At 42.2% G+C, this 26,012-nt stretch overlaps 1 pseudogene; it reads right to left on the bottom strand.

Annotated features, from left to right (window-relative positions):
• LOC137006055 (zinc finger protein 721-like) overlaps nucleotides 1–26,012 on the bottom strand; it is a 970,851-nt pseudogene that overhangs the window by 521,269 nt on the left and 423,570 nt on the right.

The raw sequence follows: 26,012 nt of genomic DNA, 5'->3' as shown, positions 1-26,012 counted from the left end.
GCTCTCCGGGGTCATCCCTTTGAGCCTTTGCAATCAGTCGACCTGAAACTAATGTCTCTTAAAATGGTTCTTCTGGTTGCATTGGCTTCCCTTAAGAGGGTAGGGGATTTGCATGCATTTTCGGTCGACGAAGCGTGCCTAGAATTCGGGCCCGGTGATTCTCACGTCATCCTGAGACCCCGGCCTGGATATGTGCCCAAGGTTCCTACCACTCCCTTCAGAGATAAGGTAGTGAACCTGCAAGCGCTGCCTTCGGAGGAGGCAGACCCAGCCCTAGCTTTGCTCTGTCCAGTCCACGCTCTGTGTGTGTACGTGGACAGAACGCGAAGCTTCAGGACCTCAGATCAGCTCTTCGTCTGTTATGGAGGCCAGCAGAAGGGAAAGGCTGTCTCCAAGCAGAGGATGGCCCACTGGATAGTGGATGCCATCGCCTTGGCGTACGACTCCCAAGGCGTGCCTTGCCCGCTTGGGTTGAGAGCCCACTCCACCAGAGGAGTGGCCTCTTCCTGGGCGCTGGCTCACAGCGCCTCGCTGACAGATATTTGTAGAACTGCGGGCTGGGCAACACCTAACACGTTCACTAGGTTTTATAGCCTACGTGTAGAGCCGGTATCTTCCCGTGTACTCGCTTTTACTAGCCGGTAGACGCGTTGAACCCGCTCTAAGTGTCGGCTTGCAATGCCATTCCCGCCCCCTGGGCCGGATATGTGCATATCTTTACTCCAGTCGTGTTCCCCGCTTGGCGAACCCTGTCGAGTTCTTCCGCCTCCCCCTTCGGCTCGGATATTGCGGAGTGTCTGATGCCAGGCCTACATCCGTCTCTGACGTTGTCTGTTGGCTGGGTTCCATATGTCGTGACTCCTCTACGTGAGCGGTCCCATATGTGTAATTGTCCACGGGTCTAAACTCCCTACGGCGAGCCCGTGTCTTTCCCTTAGCAGAGCCAGCTCTGCTGTCACCTGTCAGATGAGTCTCCCCCTACCCAGGTGGAGCCATCCCAGGGACCCCATATGCGTACTGCCCCCGGGCCAGTCCATATGTGTATTTCCACGTAAACTCCTCCCCCATTGGGTAGGTAGTGGCCTCCGCAGCTTCCCCAGTGTAGTCTAGTTTACTTAGTGGGTATGAGGTGAAACAGCAGTAAACTCCTTGGCGTGAGCTCGCCCCCTTCTCCAGTCCTCCGGTGCTATGGACGGTTAGAGCTCGCGTTGAGCACTGGAAGGGGTTTCGTAACTGTGGCGCTTTACTTGGGATCCCAATACGTGGGTCACTACTGACGTACGTCGAACGTGACCGACTGAAAGGGAACGTCTCGGTTACGTATGTAACCCTCGTTCCCTGAAGGAGGGAACGGAGACGTACGTCCCGTTGCCACAGTTTCTGTACCCTCGCTGTTGTGCGGACACCAGTTGTCTCCTCAGTGAAAAACAGAGTGCGATTGCATATGCTTCCTATTTATATACACCTGTCGGAGGCGGTGCGCATTATGCAAATATCCCACGCCAATTCCATTGGCTTGTTTTAGTTCACACGAAGCTGATAGGGCTCTCTAAGCGATATCCCAATTCGTCGGTCACTACTGAGGTACGTTACATACGTAACCGAGACGTTATATATCGTTAGCAACTATTAGTTAACCTTGATTTTCTTTATGTTAAATGAAACATTTACTGTGAAAGTATATACGTTCATATTTACACATTTACTCTGTATTTAAGTCTAAATTTAAAGTACAGTACTTTAGGATTTTTATAAATTTTATTTAACTGCACACTCCATCTCAGAGACAAATATTGTATTTATAAAACACTGACGTTTTGGACATCACGGATATTACAGTTTGATTTGGATATTACATATTGGTGAAACCAAGGCATTGCTTACATTTATGCGAATGCATACCTGAGCCATTCTCAATATACGTATTTGTGGGTGGGTGGTAGTTTTGTACTAGTTTTTTCATTGCCTTGTTTAAAATTTACTGTAATAATGGGATCTGGTCCCCTTTCTAATGGTGGGTCTATTGTTTTGTAGGCTCAGTGTTGAGATGCCAGAAGATCAAGACTTCAAAAAAGCAATAAGGAGCATGTATCGGTTCCCTCAGGCGTTCCCTCAGGCAACAAACAACCAGAACCGGCAGCCAGCTCGATTATTGTGTATGCAAACCAGATAGCAATGGGAGTTCAGCCAGCACTCCCTAATCTAAACACAGAGTGGTTAATATTCGGAAACGCAAGAAATTCGCTGTACACGGGGGTAGATATCCTAAAAGATCACTATGAAGAAGCCTTGCAGGAGACCAGGGCAGAGTTGTTGGAAGTTTCACGGGCATGGCAAGTGGCAATCAGTTGGGCCCGTGCAGCAAGACCATCAGGGAGGCCACGATAGATAGGGCTACAGTTGCAGTCACAAGAATAATAACCGGGTAAGGCCCGAGCAGTTTGGACGTGGCATTGGTCAATCCAACACCGGTAGTGTCACCGGGTCAGTCAATGGAGGCAAGGGTCATACATCTCAGTTCGGGACTGCCCTCGATTTCGGGGAAAGGGGGTAAAGTCCAGTTCATGCAAGGAGAGGGGGCACAAGGCATACGGGCTGCTCCAGATTCCCCCGAGCAGCCTGTGGTGCGTAGAAAACTCCAAGCAGACAAGGGACCCCGGGGCCTGCGGAGGGCCGAACACAACCCCAGACTAGGGAGGTGAGCTTTCAGTGGTCTCAAGAACTGAAGGAGGATATGCTCTTGCTAGGAGAGGGAGAGTTGGTGGAACAAGCTGGCCCTAGTTCAGCCGCAGGACAGAAAAAATCTTTCAGTAGCCCCAAAAGGACTCCCTAAAGCCTCAGTGGTACAGACCCATCACTGGCCTCCAGAAAGAGGTGTGGGAGGTGGCACAAAGTCTGCACAGGAGGCATGAGCATGGGGGAGACAAGTATAAGAACTTTGACCTGAAACCAATCAGGCCGATTTTGTTTATAGTAAGTTCCAAACTAAGCCGGGTGCCAAGCACTGCCAATGACAATATCGAGGTTGATTCGTACCCGGGTACGAATTTGGCTCAGGCCTATCATATCATCAAACACAAAACACCGATATGGCCAGAGGCCCAGCATGTGATCCTATCATTTGGCCTCAATAACAGGGAACAGGGGAATCCCAGTATTTTGGGCAAGAGCGTGGAACAATTGCAGGGGGCAGCGCATCAGACTTTTTGCAACAGTGATTCATTTCCCCTTGATTAATTATGATAAGTTCTTGCCAGCTAAGGTGGTGGAAAACATCAAAACATTGAACGACATCTTTAAAGAGAACTGACCTCAGTATTCCCCTTCTGCCATGGGAGGCATTCAAAATGGAGGCAGATAAGATCCACTGGAAGAGGCCCACGGTGGAAACAATGCTAAAACATTGGCTGGGGCATCTAAATTTAATATAAGAGCAGGGCCCTCTCTTGAACAATTCCGTTTTTTTTTTCAGTTGTCTCCGGCACAGTTTCAGTTGTTGGAGAGGGGGTTATCTTTTGTTCCCTCTTTTTGGTTAAACCGTTTGATAGGGCAGCCGTTTTGGCCGATTTGGGTGATTTTCACATAAGAATAAAGAGAGCAGTTTTTTTGGACCCACGTTGGATACATCACAAGCATGTCCGTTTTGTGCAAAGTCGGATTGGGTTCGCCCTCCTCAAGCCTTGCCGGGAGAGGTTTTTGATTTTTTTTTACTTAATTTTGAGAGCGCCAATGAGATGGCCAAAAGGGCACAGGCTCCGCCTCCTAACTTGTCAGCTGAGGAGATTAAGGACTCCGTCTATGCCCCCAGGTCACTCCATAGTGTCAGATTGCAAGAGCGAAAGTTATCAGGTGGCAGAATTTATTGATTTTTATTTAAACCCCCTGTCCACCAAACATTTTAGTTATGTTAAGGACACCTGATTTTCTAAAAAAAGTGAAGCAATTATGGGTGCTGTCTGAGGCTTTTTTATTTTAACTAGACGTAGATAGTCTCTAAACAAATATTGAGACTGTTTGGAGAAATACCCGGATGCCTCCAGGCCTGATAAAGCCATACTACAGCTTCTGGAGATCAGCCTCACAAAAAATGACTTTGAATTTGAGGGGGTCTTTTACTTGCAAACAAAAGGCACAGCTATGGGAAAGAGATTTGTGCCGTCGTATGCAAACATTTATATGGCGCAATGGGAGGAGACTCTTTTTCCCAGATGCCCCAAGCTACCTCTAAGCTATCTGAGATTTTTAGATGATGTGTGGGGGGTATTGCAGCATGGCCTGCAGGAGTTCCAGATCTTCCTGCAGGAGCTGAATTCACATCACGCCTCAATCAAGGTAAAATCTGTCATTAACAAGCTGGCCGTGGATTTCTTAGACACAACAGTATACAAAGGACCCAATTTCCATAAAACCGGATAGTTGGATTTTAAAGTTTTTTTCAAGGAAACAGATACACACCCGTTTCTTCACCATCACAGTTGTCACCCCCGCCACACTTTTAGGGGAATTGTCCTGGCACAATCAGTCAGGTTTAAGAGAATTTGCTCTGAGAAGGACAGTTTTCGGGAGGCAAAGCAGATCTTGTTCAAGGCCCTTTGGAAAAGGGGATATTCAAGGTCGCTGTTAAGGGCAATTTACAAGGAGCACTGCGAGTCAGATGCAAACAGGGTGGCCCCATCCTCCCAGCCTGAAACAGAGTGAGTTCCTGTGGTTTTCATGTTCTCACCAGCAGCAGTGAACCTGGCAGGTCGGCAATTGGTCGGCGGGTCAGTGGGCCTCGTATTGTCAAGGTGTTTGTAGGGAGGGAGGCCTTCCATTTGCCCAGCATTCCCTTAAATGCAGAGAATTGCGTTTATATAATTACATGCATCAAATGTGGCAGGCAATATGTGGGGGAAACAAAGAATGATCCACTTTTTCATGAGAAATGCTGTCCAAATGTCCTGTTTGTCATGATGACGTCAAAAGTCCCCACCAAAGGAAGTAGTCCTTTTTTTAGCATTTTGTCAGCAACCGCCATTTTTAAGACACAAGAAATATTTAAGAAATCACACGTGGGATATAACCACTGACCTCGTTTCAGGCGATTTGGCAAAAACCCATTCAAAAAACTCCATTGATTCTGGGGGGATGGAACTGGAAGTCCTAAAATGCTAACTCGCTTCCGGGTTTTGCCTACAAAGACACGTCATCCCTGAGGTACAATAGAAACCCTGTGTAATTTAAACATATTACTGTTATTATGTCATGGTATGTAGTTTTAAGAGTTTTTCAGGCAAGATTGTTCTGGTTTAAAGCTCAAATTTGTGGTTTATTGATAAAGATAGTGCCTCTCTGAAATTTTAATCTGATGATGTCGGAGTTGTGAGATCCAGGTGATCACTGGACGCTCAACGCTCATGTACCCAGCCGAGAGCAGCCTCACCTCGGCAAATCCTTCAGACATTTGCCGTTTGCTCTGTTTTGGCTGAAAGTGATGTTTCGTAACTTTATATATTTAGGCTATTTACCTTTTGTATCCTACTAAAGTGCTGATTTTGCACGCTTGACTGAATTGTTTGCTTTATTTTTAATTGTATATACTTATACCTTTTATTATGGCTATTGATTATTAAAACCGACATTTAACAAAAGGAGACAGTGTGTTTTATGTTATAGCCTATTTCTAGGGCTGTTTCGAATGCCATTTTTTGAGCTTCGAAGCTTAGGTGGCAATCAATATCGAATATTCGAAGCTTCGGTGGGTGGGGCTAAATATATAATAATAGTGTCGGTTTGCATTTGTATCATCTTTCACGACTTCACGTTTCACTCTTCGGCATCGTAAATGTGTTGCGGCAGACCCAGTGGAGTGCAGTGTTGCATTTGGTGCAATATGATCAGGTGGCACACATTCTTTAAATATTAATAAACATTTAATAATCTTTTAAATAGAACAGTTTCCGGTACGCATTACACGGGCAGGTTTATGCTCCGAAAACGGACAGTGCACAAGTGATGCAAAACACAAAGTCTGTTGAGAGCAAGAACTTTAATAAGGTATTAATAACGAACATTTCTTTAAAACAAATGAATCCCAAAACAGAAATTAAATTAGTAACACACAGTGATTTCAACGAACTGTAATAAATAAAGAACACGGTAGCATGCTTATAAACAGTTGAATAAGAATAAATGAATTGTTTTTAAAATGACACAAAATGTCTATTACAATTAGTTTTATTCTATATAAGGGATTTATTTTGTCTTATTCTGACTTTTTGTTAATTTAAATCTTTAAAATGCGCGATGCTTTTATTGAAAGCATGTTGCGGTGTTTTTTTTTTTTTTTTTTTAGGCCTATTATTATTAGCTTGCAGTTCGTTGAACTACATTCATTTATTATTCGTAAATGTAATAATTACTGACACCGTAACGGGTTGGCTATTTAAATTTAAAGTAATTGTAATAAATTTTATTCACTCCCTTTATATAGAATAAACTGTAATAGGATAAATAGAACAAGGTAATGTTAGCCTAGCTAGACAGCTCACATTTCAATGACAAAAATATTTAGGCTCTTTCTTTCTTAACACTTAGCCTATATAAATCGCAACCAAGTGGTTGGAAACTATTGTGAAACTACCTATACTCGTTTCATGTTGTGTGCGAGGAAGATGAGTTTGTCCACATTTTCTGGTAAAAGGGAACTTCGGGTCTTGTTGACGATGTAGCCAGCTTTTGAGAAAATGCGCTCTGATGGAGTTGAAGTGGCCGGAACGCAAAGAAGGTGTTTGGCTGCAAATGCCAGTTTAGGGTAGCGGTCACTGTTTTGCTTCCACCATGCCAGTGGGCCCGACTGTAGTAGCATCTCTCAAATACTGCTCCATCTCTGTCTTTGCGCTGTCTCCGCGTTCTTCTTCCTCTTCGTCATCAGCCTGCATCAGCATTGAAATCTCCTGCTGTTTTTTTTTTTTTTTTTTTTGGCGGGTGGTGGTGGCGCATCCGTGCTACTTACAGAACTCAGGTGATTTTTCAAATTTGTGGTGCTGTTGTGGTAGGCCAGTTTCAAATCGCATATTTGACACACTGCCTTTGTCTTGTCATCCTCACTTAATTTAAAGTGCTCCCAAACAGCTGAGGTCTTGAGCATTTTGTACCTATTCAGTATGAGATTAAATAAATCACTACGTTCGCCAACGGGCGGTTCAAGCATGAGTGAGAATGAGTCCGCGACGGAAGTCACGTGTTGAAAAAAAAAAAAGAATATTCGAATCTCAAAACTGAAAATCGAATGCCACCCCACCGAACGAATATTCGAATATTCGATTATTCTAGTACAGCCCTACCTATTTCATTTCATTATAGTGAAGATAATCAGTGTATGCATAAATAGTATTACGTTTAATATTTCTGAAATACATACAAAAAGAGGCAGGGTTGATTAATATTTTGTTTTGTTATAAATATATACAGGCATTGCAGATAAATCAATCACTCGTTGCCTGAAACTATTAATATGTTTTTGTTTGTTTTTTAAATAAATGAAAAGGTAGAGTGGTGTTTTATAACAAATTTTATTTTAGTGAAGTTAATAAACGTGATTTCTGGAGGAGTACGCCCATCTAATCTTCCAATTAATTAGGTTGGCCTCTGACTGTTTTTGTCATTATCATGCACTCTCTTAAGTGCCTCTGCATATGACACTTGATGTATAATCTTAAATTTCTGAACTTCTCTTGCTTTCTTTTGCTTTTCACAACCCCCATAAGCTGCACTATGTTGGCCTCCACAATTACAACATTTTAATTCAACTTTTTCCCCACAGTTACCATAAAAATGTTCCTCTCCACATTTAGCACATCTACTCTAGCCTCTGCATTGGGTTAGGGTTACATGTCCAAATCTTTGACATTTAAAACATCTTAATGGGGGAGAGATGTATTCTCTCACTGGATTGTTCACATATCCCAACTGAACTTTAATAGGCATTTCTGCCTTAAAATATAGCAGGATTGACAAACTCTCAACTTTCTCCTTTCCTTTAGTCAGCCTTTTTGCATCCATTAGATCACCTTTCAAACTATTCTTGATTTCTTCAATAGAAACTGATATTGGTATTCCTGTTCTCACTCCTCTTGCTTTTGCTGTTGCACCTGGAATGTGTGAAGTAATCTTGACTCCATTTAGTGTTTCTTTGTTGCACGCTGTTTTCTGATGCTGCGAAAATAAGCAATCTGCCGTTTGCCATGAACCTAGCATGATTAATTTGGCCTATTTCTTTCACAGTTGCTTTTGTAAATCAGGCCCTCCATGCTGATCAAACACTACAACTACTATAAATGTTTCACTTGGTATTTTATTAGCATTAATCCTTTTAGATCATTTTAGGATGTTTGGTTGCACTTTATCTGATAATAGCCTGCAAATCAGTAGGCATAAACTCAATTTAATTAAAGGTTAAAGGTTTGTTTTTCTTTTCTCAGTTTGTGCTTTAATATAAAACATTAGCTTTATTGTTATGCTAATCATTTCTACACTGCTCTTATCAAATGTTTGAAATGAATTTCGTTTTGTGAAAAGAACTGTTGAATTGATCAGAGTTTAACGGAGTTCATTGTGAAGGTGGACATTCTGGTGGAGATTGTAAGAATGATGCATGTTGATGTCAAATGTGTCTTGACTATTTTTTCTTAAGGTCCAACGTTTGATTTTTGGTAGAGAAACATCGGACACATATTATGATGATACGTTTAATTTATTTTAATTTTAAGCTGTTTTTTAAACTTGTAGGCTAGTTAAGCTATAATGTATTTGTTATTTGTCTAAAAGCAAGGCAGTCGCCACACGATTGATTGAGAGGCTTGAGAGTCTTTTATAGTCTGGTTGATATGGAACAGCTGATGAGGTAATTAGTCCAAGATGGTGGGTTATGGGAAATGTTGTGTGTGTGTGTGTGTGTGTGTGTCAGTACTCGGGTGAGGGCTCCCTCCGATGGTCAGAGGAGGGAATCACGGAGTTCGTCTCTGTGACAACATTAACCTAACACCACTAAATTTAGTACAGACTTTCAGGCAGAAGTCTGCCTTCATGGATTATCCCTTAAAAACTGTATGTTTGTTCCTAATATAATTTTGAGATTTAGCTTTTGGATAAGTCATATTTTTCAGTAGTCACTGAACAATATGACTTGAGAAAGGTTTGGAGATGAACACTAGTAGTTATTTGTCTTATTCATTTCTTGACAGGTCTCAACTCAAAGTCTATACATGAATGTCAACGCAAATGTGGCCATTTTTCCTGGATCATCTGGTCATTTCAGCACATATGACCTCACTCCAAGAGATCACTATGAGATTCATGGTGAGGAGGACACCTCACAAGCCACAGCTAGCACAAGCCAACGTTTTACATTTATGCAAACACCTGCGATTACTAGTTCAACTGCACAGTGGACTGCTTCGGCCCCCCAAAGCCACTGTCTCTAAAACATTTAAATCACTTCTTAAATGACAGCCATTTATAGTTTACCAATTATGAGAAATAAAATATATTTAGACATCATTGCAAAACACTTAATGGTCCTCTAAGTGATCCTGGGTGGAGAAACTTCCTGTTGACGTTCTTAGTGTTGTCAAACAAAACAGAGGCTAGCTAGACCCTTCCTCCTCCTCCTCCTCTCCACACGCATTGTCCTACAGAGTTACATCACGGACATTTTCTATTCCAAAATCTACTGTGTGCAGAATTGTGCAAAAAATTGCCTGTCAAATAAAGAATGCAGTGGCAGCAGGCAGGGTCATTTGCTATCCTCTCCCAGGCCAACTTTATGAAGTTGGCCATGGATTTGCACAACTGGCACAGCATCCTGCTTTCCAAAAGGCTGTTGGAGCAACTGATTGGCTGCCATCAGGATCAAGCCACCAGGACGCAATAATGAGGGTTATTTTAATTACAGTTTGATAGCATACAAATGCAGGCAGTTTTTGATTCAACGGGTCGTTTTCTGAATATTTTTGTTGGCTACCCAGGATCTGTTCATGATACACGTGTTTTTAAAAACAGTCCACTTTACTACAATGCTGAATAAGAAGGGGTAGAGGGAGGCTGCAGGCAGTCTGCAACTACAGCACTTGAGGGACCTGCCATATCTGATGGGGAAATTTGTGCACTGGGACCAGAAGAAAAGGTGGACACAGGCCGCACGCTTGGTCTGTGGCCAATGGCTGAATGCATGGCTTCAAAAAAAGGCCATGATGCTGCTGTCACCTCCCCTTCATCTGTTCCAGATCCCATCTTGGGCAGGCACAAATCCTACAGCAGTAATAATATTAATATTAATATTAACAAATAGTTTATAGGAAAAAAAAATCTCTGTATATATTACAGCTTAGACTCGTATATTTTGGCCTCAAATCAGTAACAATTACATAGTTGTGTTTGTATGGGATGTATTGAAAATACAAAATTTTTCAATAGATATAAAATAAATATGTGTAAACAGTGTTCAATACTAGGGATGGCCCGATACCGATACTGGCATCGGGTATCGGGTCGATACTGTCCTCATATACTCGTACTCGTACTCATAAAAATGAGCCGATACCACGCACCGATACCACGTACCGATATCACGTGCGTTTTGTGAAACGAAACGGGCCGCCGCTTTGTCTAGGTAAACGCCATATGAACGTAAAATGTCGGCGGTTTGGGCTCATTTCAAGATACGGGATGATGACAGGAGCAAGGCAGACTGTAAGTTATGTTCAGCTAAGGTGTCGAGAGGAGGAAAAGAAAGTACATCGTTTAACACCAGCAATCTAATTAAACATCTGAAGACGCATCATAGTGCTGAATACACACAGTTTAGTCAAGCTAAACAAGCAACTCAGCAGCCAACATTAACACAGGTTTTACAGAAGCGCGAGAAGATGTCCAGAGATAACCCACGGGCACTAAAAATAACAGAGGGAATTGCATACTTTATTGCATTTGATGACCAGCCATTGTCGGCTGTTGAAAATATAGGATTTCGACATCTTCTTGGCATACTGGAGCCACGATACGAAATTCCGAGTCGCCATCACATTACAACCGCTATGCTACCGAAAGTGTTTCATGACGTGAAAAAGCACGTCAGTGGCCTGTTGCGTGACGTTTCGAACGTCAGTTTTACAACAGATATTTGGTCAAGCAGTGTCTGCCCAATGTCTCTGCTCAGTTTAACTGTACAGTGGATTGATGACAACTTTACTCTTCGCCAAGCCACCTTACAAGCAAAGCCGTTTCGGGGTTGGCACACCAGCAAAGCCATAGCAGACACGTTCGATGGGATGCTTCAGACCTGGTGCATTCCGAAAACCTCTGTCCACGTTGTGCTACGAGACAACGCTAAAAATATGATTAAGGGCATGAATGATGCTGGACTCCCCAGCCTACCTTGTGCCGCTCACACTCTCCAGCTGGTGGTCCACGAAGGACTTTTGGCACAGAGAAGTGTTGCTGATGCATTGGCTATCGGACGCAAAATCGTTGGCCATTTTAAACATTCTCCTCTAGCCTACTCCTGCCTCGAAGACATTCAGTTAGAGATCGGTCAGCCTGCAAAACGACTACAGCAGGACGTACAGACCCGCTGGAACAGTACATTTTACATGATCAAGTCCCTGATTGAGCAGAAACGGGCACTAGGAGTTTTTGTGTCCGAACATGAACTCCTTGATAATCTCACGGCTCACCAGTGGGCACTGCTGGAGAAGGTTGTAACTGTTCTGAGTCCGTTTGAGGAGTTAACACGAAAAGTTAGCTCTTCTGAAGCTATGGCAGCAGATGTGATTCCTGCTGTCACTGTATTGCAGCGATTTCTGTCTAGAGAGCCCGACGATGACCATGGCATCAAAACTATGAAAGGGACTTTAGCTGCAGCTGTCAGGAGGCGATTTTCTGATGTGGAAGAACAACCCCTGTACAGCATTGCTACTCTACTCGACCCCAGGTGTGTGTGTGTGTGTGTGCGTGTGTGTGTGTGTGTCTGTGTGTGTATCTGTGTGTGTGCATGTGTGTGTATCTGTGTGTGTGCATGTGTGTGCTAGATAGCGAGTTAAAAGTTGCCAATGTCTTGCTGAAAAGTACATTTTAGTATTTCATTTTCATTAATAAATTATTTGATCAGGTTATGTTATTTTAATAAATACCTATTGTAAGATGCCTAATTTTTTTCTCCCTCTGTTATAGGTATAAAAATATTTTTTTCTCTAACACCAACACTGCTGCAAATGCCAAGGAGATGCTAATGCATGAGCTGTTGAGGTCATTTGGAGAAGAGGAGAATCATGACCTGCACGAACCTCCTGCCAGAAAACCACGCAGGGACCAGGCAAGCAGCAGCCTGGACAGTATATTTGATGAAATAGCAGATGAGCAAGCACCAGTCTCTCTAAACAGAGCTCAAGTAGGTTCTACTGCACAATTAGAGACATACCTAGGGGAGACCACAATTTCTCAAGAAGACAAACCACTACAATACTGGGCAGTTAACAAAGTGCGGTTCCCTACTCTGGCCAAAATGGCATCCAGATACCTCTCAGCACCATGCAGTAGTGTTGACAGTGAAAGGCTGTTCAGCTCAGTGTCACATATTGTGAATGACGACAGAAACAGAATCACAGCTGATCATGCAGAGATGATTTTGTTCATCAAAAAGAAACTGCCTCTCATTCTCCCAAAAAGTACCTAAGCAAGTTCAGATCACATTGCTGACTGAAATGTTTGTTTAATTGAAACAAGGGAGCTGTCACTGTGCCACATAGTTTAATTGTTGTTTAATTGAAATATGCAGTAGTTTAATTGAGACTTGCAATAGTTACATTGATGTTTTGTTTAATTGATATATGTAAGTGTTTCATTGAGACTACACAACAGTTACATTGAAATTGAGTTAAATTGAAAGCTGGACACGTTGTCAAACATTTCATTGATATATTGTTGAGTTGACGGTGTTGACTGTACAATACGTTTTATTTATATTTTGTCAGTTGTGAAGACAGTGCCAGTATTGAGGCTTTTTGTTTACACAGAAATATATATATAATTTATTTTTTATTTGAAATTGCCTACATTTATTATTTTACTCATTATTTATTTTAGACTTGTTAAAAAAGCAGAGAAAATAAAAACAGTCTTCTAACCTGTGTTCTAAAATAGTCTTCTGTCTTCTTTTCTGGTAGCCTGTAATTACTTTCGCGGTAGAAATATCCGTATCGGTACTCGGTATCGGCAAGTACACAAATGTAAATACTCGTACTCGTATCGGTTTGGAAAAAAATGGTATCGAGCCATCCCTATTCAATACCATACAATTCCAAAAGTGATGAACACAATTCACACTTTCTCAAACCCTTGAGCAGATGCGTTCCTCATGCCTGTGAAAGCCTTATCCCTCTCCATGCGGAGGCGAATAAACAGAAAGGTCATCTCATCAGTCCCTTTATTAGATAAATATCACAAATATCTTACAAATATTATAATATTTAGCATCGAGAACCAGTTTCTTTTCTTTTGCAAAATATTATCTCCATGTCAACTACACAGCCTGCTTTTTCTTATGCCACCTGGGCATTAGACAATATATACATGCTTATTTAAATAATGTATACAGTTGTAATAATACATAATGTTCCATTTGAACTAAGATTACAATTTTAACACATAATAAACATGTGCGTGAGTTTCAGATGAATTTACAGGTTTAAATATAAATGCTAGGCTTACATATGACTCAGTAAAGCCCTGACATTTGGTTCTATTTATTTAATGAATCATAATGCGATCGTATTATTCAACGCGCTATTATTATGTTTGAGATATCAACCACTGGTCTGTAGGGAAAACACCCTAGGAAGTAAAATTAGCTCAAATTAAATATTTATAGGGAATTATAAAGAGTTGTTTAGATTACGACCGAGCAACTGATTCGTCCAGCGTTCATTTGCTCGAGCCGTAATAAGCTCTTGTAACGGATATAAATATCCAACAATCGTGAAAACACGGATTAGAGCAGGTAGCTTGATCACAGTTTAAGACATTAAATCATAAAGCACATAATACAAGACACTTTCTTTTAAAATCTACAAGAGATTTTATTTATTCTAACACAAGCTAATCTACCACGAACACACACATACATACATTCATTCATACAGGAAGGAATACATATTGGTCAAGCTCGGTGACTCAAAAAATAATAATTATAGGTAGATTGTTCAGACACTGGCCATGAAACGAAAATGGTTGCAGATCCCCTACCCTCTTGAGCGAAGCCAGAGCAGCCTGGAGGACGGTCTTAAGGGACAGTGCTTTTAACTCAGCTGATTGCAGAGGTTCGAAGGGATGACCCCTGAGACCCGTAAGGACCAGGGAGAGATCCCAAGAGGGTATGGAGGGAGGGCGAGGAGGATTCAGTCTCCTCGCCCCCCTCAGGAACCTGACGATCAGATCGTGTCTCCCCAAGGACTTGCCATCAACTGCATGGTGATGCGCGGCAATAGCTGCAACATACACCTTGAGGGTGGAGGGAGACAGCCTTCTCTCCAAGCCCTCTTGCAGAAAGGAGAGCACAGATCCTACCGAGCATGATTGGGGGTCCTCTCGGTGAGAGGAGCACCATTCAACGAACAGGTTCCACTTCAACGCATAGAGGCTCCTCGTAGAAGGAGCTCTAGTGGAAGTGATGGTGCCAGGGCATCCGTGCTGAGCGTGCCGCCGGTCAGGGAATAGAACCACTGGCAGTGGGCAGTTTCTGGGGAGGCAAACAGATCTATCTAGGCCTCGCTGAAGTGCTGCCAGATCAGCTGGACCGCCTGGGGATGGAGCCGCTACTCACCTGCAAGTGGAGGCTTCCGTGAAAGCTCGTCGGCTGCACGGTTGAGCACACCTGGGACATGAATGGCACGAAGCGACCTCAGATGCTTCTGACTCCATAACAAGAGATGGCGGACGAGTTGCGACATGCGACGGGAGCGTAGACCACCCTGATGGTTGATGTACGCAACGGCCGCAGTGCTGTCCGAGCGGATCAGTACGTGCTTGTCTCACAGCAGCTCCTTGAAGCGGCCCAGTGCAAGACGTACTGCTAGCAACTCGAGGCAATTGATATGCCAATGCAGCTGAGGCCCCGTCCAAAGACCTGACGCTGCATGCCCATTGTATGTGGCCCCCCATCCGGTGGCAGAGGCATCCGTGGAGACCACAGCGTGCCTGGACATTTGTTCGAGGAGAACTCCGGCCCGCAGGAAAGAAGGGTCCGACCACCGGATGAGGGTGCGACGGCAGCTCGGTGTCACGGGGACACGGAGCGTACCGTGCTGCCACGCCCATCTCGGGACCCGGCCGCGGAGCCAGTGTTGAAGCGGTCTCATATGGAGCAATCCGAACAGCGTCACCGCGGCTGCAGATGCCATATGCACCAGGAGCCTCTAAAAAAGTTTCAGTGGGACCGCTGTGCTGCGCTTGAGCGTGCTTAGGCGAGCGTTCCTCGGTGAGGCGCGCAGTCCGGGCAACCGAGTCTAGCTCGAGACCGAGATAAGAGATCCTCTGCCCGGGGGAGAGTTTGCTCTTGTCCCAGTTGACCTGAAGACCCAACCGGCTGAGGTGAGCTAAAACCATGTCCCTGTGTTCACACAACTGCTCTCGCGAGCTGACCAGGATCAACCAGTTGTCGAGGTAGTGGAGGATGTGAACGCCCTGTTCCTTGAGGGGAACAATGGCCGCCTCTGCAACCTTCGTAAAGACGTGGGGCGACAGGGCCATCCCGAAGGGTAGGACTTTGTACTGATATGCCCGACCCTCGAACGCAAACCATAGGAAGGGTCTGTGTTGAGGCAGAATCGAGACATGAAAGTACGCGTCCTTCAGGTCGATCGCTGCAAACCAATCCTGGGGACGCATTCGAAAACGCGCTTCTGCGTGAGCATCTTGAACGGCAGCTTGTGAACGTACCGGTTCAGGACGCGCAGATCCTGGATCGGCCGTAGCCCACTGCCCTTCTTCGGTACAATGAAGTAGGGGCTGTAGAACCCTGACTTCATATCGGCTGGAGGGACAGGCTCGATTGCATCCTTCGCCAGGAGGACAGCAATCTCTGCCCGGAGAACAGGTGCTTTGTCCAGTGACACCTGAGTGTAGTGGACACCCCTGAAGACCAGGGGACGCCGGGCGAACTGAATCACATAGCCGAGTCTGATGGTACGAATGAGCCAGCGGGACGGGCTGGAGAGCGCGGTCCACGCTTCCAGACACTGAGCCAGTGGGACCAAAGGCACCACAGACGCACCGGGGTTGGGGCAGCAAAGCAGAGTACGGGGACCCGACTCGGACGGCAAGGGCAGCCCGGAGTGTGGACGGACTCTGCGAGGCAGCAGTGCGTATGGGAGACGGCACACGGGACGCGGCCTGCACCATCACACTGCCACCTGCTGGCGATATAAGAGGGGGCTGCGAGCGGTAAGGCGGGGCCTCGCACGCTGACAGGCGCGCCCTCTTGTGACCTGGAGGTTGAGGAAACTGCTCTTTTTGTGAGGAAGTGGGTACCGCTGAACTCCAGAGAGCTAGTGGCAGCAGATTGGAGGACAGACACACAAATTCCCCCCGGCCCTCCTCCGGGGATGGGAGAGATGTTGGAATACTCTCCCGAAAAGCAGGATCCTTCCCCTCCAGGTCGCCCGTCTCAGGGTCGCGACTTCCTCGACCGCTTACTACCTGGCTTGGCTGAGGCGGGCTGGGCACCACGTCCGCGACCGGCACTCTGCTGTTTTGCTGGTGTAGGCTGCTGCTTTGCCAACTTCGCAGAGGTGGAGGATGACGCGGGCGGGCGCCCTCAGCGACGAGCGGGCTGAGGCTGAGCCACCGGCGGCGGGGTGGGGGCAGCAACGGACCGCCGGGGCATGACATGACTAAAGGCCTCAGCCTGCTTCTGTGCGGCGGGGAACTGTTGGGTGCAGCTCTCCACTGCGTCGCCGAAAAGGCCGACCGGAGACACGGGGGAGTCCAGGAACCGATGTTTGTCGGTTTCCCTCATGTCTGCCAGGGTCAGCCAAAGGTGGCGCTGCTGGACTACCAAGGTAGACATCGCATGACCAACAGAGCGTGCTGTCACCTTCGTTGCACGGAGGGCAAGATCGGTGGCAGCGCGCAGCTCCCCAAGCAGCTGTTGGTCAAGCCCTCCCTGGGGCATTTCCGATAGCGCCTTTGCCTGGTAAACTTGCAAAAGGCCCATCGCATGCAGGGCGGAGGCAGCCTGTCCGCAGGCTCTGTAAGCCTTCTCAGTCAAGCCTGACAAGAACTTATAGGCCCGGGATGGGAGACAGGGTTCACCGCGCCAGCCAGTGGCTGTCGGACACAACTGCATCGCGACAGACCGTTCGACTGGCAGGATCCTCACGTATCCCCTAGCTTCTCCGCCATCCATGGAAGTGAAGGCGGAAGAGGGACCAGATCTCGCACGGATGCTGTAGGGCGCCCGCCAGGACCTGGTCACCTCCTCGTGCAACTCCGGGAAGAAAGGCATCGGAGCGGGACGCTGGACCTGACCAGCGAAACCCGCTCCGAGGTACCAATCATCGAGCCGAGAGGGCTCGGGACAGGGTGGGGGGTTCCACACCAGCCCAACTCTCTCAGCTGCCCGGGAAAGCACAGCCGTCAACTTGGGTCAGGCTCCGAAGCGAAAGACAGAGTGCGATTGCATCCGCTTCCTATTTATATACACCTGTCGGAAGCGGTGCGCATTATGCAAATATCGCACGCCAATTCCATTGGCCTGTTTTGATACACTCGAAGTTGATAGGGCTCTCTAGCGATATCCAAATTCGTCGGTCACTACTGACGTACGTCGAACGTGACCGACTGAAAGGGAATGCCCTTTTTTTGAATAACAACAGTATATTTTAAATACTTGTTTAATTGCATTTAATTTAATTCTTTTTTCTTTTTTATAAATGAAGGCCACTTATACTAATACTGGTACTGATGTTTCTATGAACATAATGAAATTTATATTTTTTACATTATATACATTCACATTACAGTATAACTTTGATAAATTTCAACATTTATTAGACTTAAAAAATAACTTTTAAGTTAAGAAAATTTGTTCTAAACAGTACCAAATTAGGGTCTTTGGCTTGTAACAATAGTAGAGTCCTTTTTGGTGCTGAATAGAGCCCCTTTTATAAGGTTCCAAAAAGAGCTGTGCAGTTTATTTTCATTATTCAGTATCTTTATATTATTATTACAATTTGAATGTTAAAATTTTAAGAAATAAATAATTTATATTACATATGTACAGAATTTGCTATATATATTTAATACTATTTATTATATTAGAATTTCCACCCTGTTAGCTTCACATTCCACCCTGTTAGGTCATCAATCTAACAGGGTGGAAATTTTGAGCTAAGTAAGCCATAGCTCTTTAAGTGATCAACATTAAGCTAGCTAACCTTTTTACAGATAAACAGAACTTTTATAACTATGTCAGATTTGTTTTTAAAAAATCTCCATAATGTATGTTTTTATCATTTCATAGTTTATATTTCTTCTGAAAGTTGATTACTTTGCACTGAGGACATGATAAAATTGAATGCATACATCAATAAAAAGGTGTGTAAAATACAAAATAGTTTTTAAAAAATCTATTATCTCTGTTTAAGTGATAAAGAAGACCTAAATATACAATTTAAGCCATTTCTTAAAAATATGTGACTCCATTTATAAATATTATGAGTAAATAAATCATTGAGACAGTAAAAGTCACTGCATAACAGGAATGACCCAAATCATCCATTGTGAAGGCCTCATCGACACGACAGCCAGTAGCACAGTTCCTCAACAGACCGTCCATACTGGCGTGATGAATACGATCCTCAACTGGATGGAACTGGATTAAATACTTTAAATGTTGCGATCCTATCAGACTTATGATGGCTAACTGAATCATAACAAAAGCACTGTTCGCCAGAGGAGAACTGGCCCCCCAGACGAAGCCTGGTTTCTCCCAAGGTTTTTTTTCTCAATTTTAACACGTGTTTGCCACTTGATTGTCACCTGATGTCACCTGTTGGAGTTTGGGTTCCTTGCTGCTGTCGCCTTTGGCTTGCTTAGTTGGGGACACTTGACATTTGATATTCTGGCCACTCCAGTTTTCTCTGTATGTATATTTTAGGCAACAATAAAAATTAACATATTAATACCCATGCATGTGGTTCAGGCAACACAGTCAATGATTATCTTCACTACATGTATATTTACAACCAAACAAACTATAAAACACCAGAATGTTATAAACCAGAACTATAAAACTTCCTCTTTTAATTTACATCTTAAAAATATTAAACATATGTGGTTCAGGCAATATGTGCATATAGTTTGCAATCATAAAACACAACTCTGTCTCATTTTGTTAAATGCCAGTTTTAATGATCAATAACAGCCATTATAAAAATCTAAGCAAAAGGTACATTTACAGGTATAAGAAGCTACAATAAAATTAAAGCAAACAGTTCAGTCAAACGTTCAAAGTCAACGCTCTAATAGACTACAACAGTAAAGTTAAATAGCCTAAATATATTGTTATGAAACTTTACTTTACCCTCAGCAAAAGTGATTTTCCAGGGAACAAATTATAGATTAATGAGACCAAAGATTGTCTGTTACAAAAGATGAATTATATCTCATGTTTAACCACTACAGAGACATCAGAGTCAGCAGCAAACATCAGAAGGACTAGCCGAGGTAAGGCTGCTTTCTGCGGTGTACATGAGCGCTGAACGCCCAGTGAATGTCTGGATCTCACAACTCCGACAACGTCAGATCAAATTTTCAAGTAGGCGCTTTCTTTATCAATAAACCACAGATTTGATCTTGGTGCTGTTGCTCTGTGTCTGCTGTTGAATTATCCAGGTTGTTGATGAGGAGCGACCCCTGATGTGATTGTGAAGCACTTGCGGTGTACAGTTGTACATAGTAAAGTGTTTTATAAATGCCTCATTCATTCATTGGTTATCCATTTTTTAATACGCGTTCTTGTCTGTTTTTGAAACGTCATCAGCTGCTGCCCGAGTACTGATCCAATTAAAAGTTCACATCTAGCCAAGTACAGATCAAATCCCCGGATATGTTCTTGATCCGACTTTTATCAAGGATGCATCAAGAGGGGACTTGAGACAGCCAGGTATCCCAGAATGCCTCTCACATCAACCAGTAACAGTTAAAAATACATGCCAAGACATAATAATGTGGGGGACTTTGGGGGTATTTTTCCCAAAGTGAGCCGTCAGCTCCAGTCCACTACAATTTGAAGTGGTTAAGGCCCGGGTATATGTAATTTCCCACGTTCTGCTCCATCTCGTGCACAGTTGAGTGTGCAAGCCTTTCAAAGATAATTCTTTGCCCATCAGCACAGAAAGACAGCGCGCCATCAAGCCCCGGGTATACTTCACTTTCCGTGAACTTTCCGGTCGTGTCTCGTGTGCAATCGTGTCCATCATCTTTCAATGACATCTTTCAAAGTATACTAAACCACAGATGCACGTGGTTCACCGAGTTTGACATATGCGCAATAAAACATTTTCTATAGTATTACCAGACATCATGTCATCAATGGGACATTCGCTGGGAAGGATCGGAGAAGAAAAATAGTGCATCCACCATTGCAACATAGTTCAGAAGATGCACCAAGAGAACAGGAATTAAAAAACGATGGGGAAAGCATGCCTCTGAGTTTATTCATCTTGTTTTTGAATCGCTATTTACACTCTTCTTCGACGACTGCACATTGTGCTCAGTACTGTGTGTATTGCCACCTAGTGGGCTCTTCCGTCTTGCTTGTGCATGCGCTGTTGCATTTGCACCATCTGTACGGTCTCGAAATTTGGGTTGCCTGCGGCCGGGGTGTGCGGCTGGCCAGGAGCCTGCCGCATGACAAATTATGGATGTCAAATTCACAAACGAGGACGGCCGAAGTATACCTGGGGCTTCAGTGATCACAAAAATTCAGCTGCAGACTGCCACTGTTCAGAGAGTAAAGCTAACTTACACAGAAGAGATTTTTTTGTTCAGCACATAAAGATGAACTACTTCATTTCACACTGTGGTGATGTGGTTTCTCCACTGCATGGATCTTCATGTGTATCTTCAGGTAACTTTTAATAGAGAAACTCTTTCCACACTGATCACACGTGTGCGGCTTCTCTCTGCTGTGGATCCTCTCATGTGTTTTCAGATTTGATGAATCACTGAATCTCTTGTCACAGTGTGAACACTTGTAAGGTTTTTCTCCAGAGTGAATTCTCTGGTGCACTTTTAAATTGTTTGCTTTAGTAAAAGTCTTCTCACACTCAAAGCACATGTACTCTCTCACACCAGTGTGTGTTTTCTCATGTTGATATAAATAATACAGCCGTGAAAAACTCTTTCCACACACAGAACATGAATGTGGCTTCTCCTTTGTATGAACTCTCAGATGTTTCTTCAGGTCTGATGACCCTAGAAATTTTTTGTCACATTGATCACATGTGAACGGCTTCTCTCCAGTGTGAACTTTCATGTGTTCCTTAAGATTTCCTTTACGTGTGAAACTCTTCCCACACTTATCACATGTGAACGGCTTCTCTCCAGTGTGGATCCTCATGTGTGCTTTAAGGTGTGATGATTGACTGTAGCTCTTCCCACATTGATCACATGTGAACGGCTTCTCTCCAGTATGAACTCTCATGTGAAGCTCAAGACTTTGTTTGGTTGAGAAACTCTTTCCACACTGAGTGCAGGTTGTAGATTTCTTGGCTCTTTTCTTTAGAAATGTATTTTTAGTTTTTGAGCGACTCAAACGTTTTTCTCCAGGTTTGTCATGATGTTCCTCCTCCACCTCACTCAGTTCTTCACTCTCCTCCTTCACTTCCATCAGCTCTGAAATGAAAGAAAAAAAAAGTAATTTCACTTTCAGTAAATCAAAATAATTTAAAGAGAGAAATATGAAGTTAAAGGTGATAAAATTGAAACTTGAGATGGACAACTGCTACAAAACATTACGATCATTTTGATGCATTTGCATAAATTAGTTGCAGATGTCCCTGAAGGCCTGTACACACCGGGACGAATATTGCACGCGTTTATCGCCAGCGTTTTTCGAGACGTTTTTTGTGTTCACACCCAAGCGATTTTCACAGGTGATGCACAGTGAACGTGCAAATTCACTCCCTGACAGTATGTGGCGCTTGTGCTTAATGGTAGTGCAAATAAACATATTTATGTTATTAATAAAGTTAAATAAGATAAAAATGCAGATAATAAATGGCATATATATGAGAAATGGCAGTCAGAAACGGTAGTGCAAATAAACATTTATGAAATAGACATTCTCAACTATATTTCTTGAATGTAAACGGAAAAGAAACCCAGCAAAAATACAGAAATACACATCTGTCGGTATGGCCAAGAAGTGTCAGAGCATGATGGGAGGACAAGAAAATAATCTCAATCCATTGTCTCAGTTTTTACACAAATGAATGACTGCATTCATCAACCCTGTTACCAAAGTTACTGTAAGAAGAGATTTTGCTCAAGTTTCACTCACAACCCTGTCAGCCATTCTGGAAAGTTCATTTACTTCATACATTTTGGTGTTTACAGTTTATTCCTAAAAATATCAATGTTGAAAACTATTGAAAATGCCTAAATTCTGGTAACACTCCTGGAAATAGTGAAGCAGTTATGAAACAAATGTAAAATATTTAGTTTGATCTGATGTTGACAATCAATATGAAAGTTTCTCAAACTTCCCTTTACTGAACTAGAAAAGAACATTATCTGCTAGAACTGTGTTTGAATCTTTCTAACATGAATGTTGTCATTAAAAGTTCAGTATGTATTTGATAGTTTATCTAAATGTGGAAGAACATGAATGTTGTTCAGCATCATGAATGAATGAAGAATAAACACCAACCTCTTTGTTCTTCAGTATCTTCAGTGTGTTTCATTCGACAGGGTTCTGGATCACTCATGTTCTCACTGTCCTCCTTAATAAACTCAGTCTCATCTGATGAGAATATTCCAGCATTTATTGATTAACTGCTGTGGGAGGAGCTTCACTGATGATGTGACACCAGTGGGAGGAGCTTCACTGACTGAACCACAGATTGGTTTGAGGAGATGATCTGCCCAAATCAAAAATATCAGTTTCTGTGTTTGTTTTTATAGGGTTTTAATTTTTAGCATCTGCATCAAATTAAATGTACAAAAGCAAATTTAAATAGAAACCCCATTAAATGCAAGTGTCTATTTTAATGTTTCAAATGACTTTTGTGAAAACCAAATGTTTTAATGTTCATCATCATTTAGTGTAACAGAAATATTTATGTCAAAATGAAACAACATTCATTTTGACCAGTACTTTATAAAGTATATAAAAGAGTAAGATATCATACTAAATTTTGTTATATTTTAAAAGTATGAAGTTTTAAAATGACAATTAAAGAGTATGTTGATCCTTCAATACAGTGTTTGAATGTCAGAAAATGATTCTTATTCTAAATATGTTGTTAAATTAATTTTTTCTAAATTTTGTTTGTTTTGTTGCTATATTAACCCCTTTTGTATTTCACTTTTAAACTAATTGCATTAATCATTTATATCCATCAATCGTAAAGCAAATGAGGCAGAATTAGAAACAAAAAGTTATAAATTAAACTTTATTCTGTTTCTTCATTAAAATATTGACAGATATCTAGAAAAGTAGTAAAGAACTGTAAGAAAAAACATTTATGGCATAAAGACAGAAATAAACATACATAAACACCATCAAATCCCCTCAGTCTGTTGACAGCAATGAAAGGAGCTTTAAGTGTCAATTTACAGCAGATCTGAAGACATCAGCATAATAAATGAGGTGAAAACAGGAGGAACTATTGACATGAAATAAAGAGTGTTTTCAGCAGTTTCTCTGTTAATATTGATGATCCTCAGACTATCAACACTCATTCAACAAGACATTCAGATCATTAGCAGATCATCTCACTTTATTCTGAGTGTTTGCTGATAGAAACACATTATTGGAGTCCTATAGACTGCTCTACTGAAAGACAATACTGTTATTTCTCACAACATGATGTGGATAAAACACCAATAACACAAAAACAAACACTAATGACACTCATCTTCATCAACCACTGCTACTAAATAACCACATCAATATTATATTATATATATATATATATATATATATATATATATATATATATATATATATATATATATATATATATATATGAACTGAAAGTTTGGTTTTCTAATAATAAGTACATTGATTGCAGGAGTGAAATTAGATCAGAAGAGACAATGATCACAAAACCTTTCAAAATAAAGAGCAGCACAAAGTAGAGTTAATAATACAGAATCATCTCATATTTAAGATATCAAAGCAGTGATCTGTATTAAATCCAGTATAATCACCAGTATAGGCTACATGTAGATTAGAGAGGATGAATTAAAGTGTGAACTAAATGTAAATGAAATAAACTAAAATGAGTTTTCAGGAATATAAAAATATAATATTTTATTGGATACGATACAAAGCAGTTAAAACTTAAATCATCTTAAACTCTATAATCTAGCTTTATCCAGCAATATTGGAGATGCTGTTACGCGTCCCTCGATCATTTATCCTTCTACACTTAATGCAGTTCTGCATCTGAGGAAGCCTTTTACTCCACAGACTCACATTCTGGTTTATATCTCTGAAAACTTTTATCTTTTTCTTTCACAAGCTGGACTAATAACAGCTGCCATCATGAGCTACTCTCTGTAAAGTTAAACTTCCCACCACTGTCAGCATCCAGTCTAGATGATCATGTGATGTATCAACAACCAATGACAGAGAGCTTTACTTAAACTGAGCCTCAAGACAGAAGCTCAAGAGAGTCTTTCTCCATCATGCGGCGGGTGAGAACTTTATGATTGAAGTAGATCTGACTATCCTGACCCTACCTGAATAATTACAGGGTTAAAGCTGAATGATTAAAAGACACACCGACTGACAGTATATGACCTATGACGTTTGCATATTTTTTGTAGGGAAGAGGAGGGATGTTTTTGCTGTGACATATTTTTGCTGTGGTCAATAAATCACAAGGGTGGTCAATCAATGCCAGGTGGTATTTTGTACAAATGTAGAACGGCTTCAGTATAATTTCACTGTCAACAGAAGATGTTGATGACCTTGTCAGTTGGGACGAAAGTAACACAACAATACAAGCTAAATTGTTTGTGTTACTCTTGTTTTTTTATTGAATATACCCTACTAAGACTTTGTTACTATGTAACTTAAAACATATGTTGTCCTTTTCTTTGCAAAAAATAAAATATATTACATTTTCATTTCAAATTTTAGTTTTATCAAATGTTTCAAAAGTAACTTGACAGTACAAACTTGAATCGTTTAAAATATTTGTTTATAGGCCATGTCAATTCATTTTAAAGTCATTCAAAACATTTTTTTTTCAACAGTATGACAGTATATATTCCAAGAAATCAACAAAACCAGCAAAGATACACCACCGTGTATCAGGGGCTGCAGAAACAATAGTTAGAAGAAGCTTTGAGAAACCATGGCATATTCTCAGAAGAAAGGGAAAGAGTACAAACAAACAGGAACATAACAATAGAGATTAGCCTAGTCATTGTCACAGTTGTGACAGATATAATGTTCTGCACCCTCAGTGATAATATCGTTCTCTCAGACAGGCCTGTCGTAAAGATGGAAGCATGATCGTTTAACTGTGTCCTTTGAGATTTTTAAAGTTTCAGCATGCTGCAAAATTAGCTAGATGAAGGTATTTTTCTGATCATCATCATTGGCCTAAGATTTTATTTACCACAATTAAATCAATAATTCAGTTCAATGAGGAAGCCTCGGCTGAACTTCATGAGAAATTTTTAAGTTTTATTCTGACAATGTGATTCATTCAAGTGATAGTCATTCGTTCTTCCTT

The sequence above is a fragment of the Chanodichthys erythropterus genome, chromosome 3, assembly GCF_024489055.1.
Source record: "Chanodichthys erythropterus isolate Z2021 chromosome 3, ASM2448905v1, whole genome shotgun sequence".
NCBI classification, from domain to species: domain Eukaryota; kingdom Metazoa; phylum Chordata; class Actinopteri; order Cypriniformes; family Xenocyprididae; genus Chanodichthys; species Chanodichthys erythropterus.
The sequence above is the reverse complement of the archived record's forward strand: the minus strand, read 5'-3'. Positions and strand labels throughout refer to the sequence as shown.